The sequence below is a fragment of the Protomyctophum bolini genome, assembly GCF_963924005.1.
Source record: "Protomyctophum bolini genome assembly, chromosome: 1".
Taxonomy (NCBI): Eukaryota; Metazoa; Chordata; class Actinopteri; order Myctophiformes; family Myctophidae; genus Protomyctophum; species Protomyctophum bolini.
In genome coordinates, this window is record NC_137862.1 from 15,613,893 (window position 1) to 15,616,202 (window position 2,310).

Sequence of the window (2,310 nt, forward strand, 5' to 3'; positions counted from 1 at the left end):
TATGATTCTGTCTATGATTCCGTATATGATGTCTATGATTCCGTATATGATGTCTATGATTCTGTCTATGATTCTATGATTCTGTCTATGATTCTATGATTCTCTCTGTGATCTCTATGATTCTGTCTATCTATAAGTGTCCCTTTAAACAATTGGATTGGGAATGTCAGTTGAAAACTATTATGTGGACATAAATAAATCATTAAAATTATAGACTATTTGAAAACAAGTGTCACTGCTATTTTCCAAATAAATCTTTGGAAAAACGTTTTATTTTTTATTATAGGATATTAAAAGAATAAATAAAATCATTGAACACAATTTTGCTATGGGGGTCCCTGACTGGCAGATTTTTCTTTTCAGATGGGGTCTGCGGACATGAACATGTTTTTTGATTGATTGAAGTATTTATTAACAGTTTGCAGAATTACACTACACAACTCAATACAAAAACTGTAAAGCAAGCAGTGAGGGGAAAGGGGTACTAGGTGGGGTATTCAGATTGAATACCAAACGACTCGCCCCCTTTAAATAATCACAAACATGAATTATGTTTGTTATTTACAGCTAGGTAGAGTAGTGAGGCGAGATGGAAAAGGGGCGAGCGTAGGCCTACCTGTTACCCTGGAAAGCATTATCAAGCATTATATCATTACTGGAAGCATTATCATTATACGCCACTACGCGTCGCTGTATACTAACAGTGGAGAGGCCTATATAACTATGGGAGAGGCAGCCAGCACTGTTGAACCATTTAGTTTATATAAAAAGTAAGACCTCGCTCTGGCTTATACGCGGCCATCTTGTGTACAAATATCAACATAACTAGACCACCCTCGCTTCCCCGCACGTGGGTTAGTCAGCACATTTAAGTAAGAGCCGGTGGGTGGGGGGGTAGGCTATATTAAATTAATTTTCACCCTAAAATGACCAGCTTCAAGAAAGTACGCCATGATCCAATCATGAATCATGTCATATGATACACATCCTGGGAATCACACTGGGGCGATTGTCGCGCTGTGATTGGCTAATTGGTTGTCAGACTGAGACAAGCAACTTGTGTCACCACCAAACTCATACTACAAAACGAAAACTATTACTACTACTCTAATACTAGAGTTATAACCTTGCAAATATTCTCTATTATTCAAAGACCTAATAAAGGTTATTACTTATCCACTCCACAGAAATCCAACACCATGAAACTACGTTAGACTATAGTCAATCACAGTGGCGTGGTACAGTATAGTACTAGTACCGTCCTTCCCTCCGCCTCTGGCATATGGAATCTCACTCCACTTGTAGCATTTGGAACTATTTTGCCGCAACTTATTTTTATTAGACAACTTTTCGTGTTTTAGCCCAACTTGCCAGGCCAACTGTGTGGTTGCAGCAGACGTCCAGACCTGTAGCAGGAAATTAAATTGTAGTTGGAAGTTCGTTCATACATGCTTGATGGATGGATCAGGCAAGTCATATATTATGTTAACAGGTCCGTGTAGGCCAAGTTTATTGATAGTTTGTTTTTTGATTCAAACTATCAATAAGTAGGCCTACACGGACTGGCTATATAGAAGTGTCTATAAGTCTATTTGTATGTCTCTAAATGTTTTGATAAACAAGGTGGACCCTCTTGTAAACAAGTGTAATGCTTTATTGGTCGTCCAGTCGTCCACTCACAGTTAACAGTCTTTGTATTGAGTTGTGCTTGAAGTAAAAATGTACTGTAATTCTGCAAACTGTTAATAAATATTTCAATCAATAAATCAATCAAAGACTGACGGACCTCTGCTTTTTTAGTATCATCAATGCAGGCCGTCAACTTAGCATGTCATGTCAGGTTTTGATGCATACTTCGGTAGCATTAAAAAATGGTTTCATATTGGATTAAAGATAGGGTATACTATAGGCTAAAGTAGTTTATGGTTATTTGGTTAATTAAATAAGTGTTAAATATAGATCTATATTCTGATATTTGCAATAGTGTTTGTTAGTGACAGGATACCAGATTCAGAAGTCAGATTCAACTAGTGAAATTGAAAGTGATGACACAAGAAATGAGCAGACAAAATTGTAACTGCATGGAACTCTCTCTCTCTCTCTCTCTCTCTCTCTCTCTCTCTCTCTCTCTCTCTCTCCTCTCTCTCTCTCTCTCTCTCTCTCTCTCTCTCTCTCTCTACCAGACACACAGACAGACAGCCTGGGCTGGGAGTTCAGCGCTGCCTCCCGGGAAACAAGGCAACAAAGTCCCCTGTGTAAACGTGGTTGTTGTCGTCACGTCAGCAGCAGTAGCGGCGGTAGAGCGGCTAT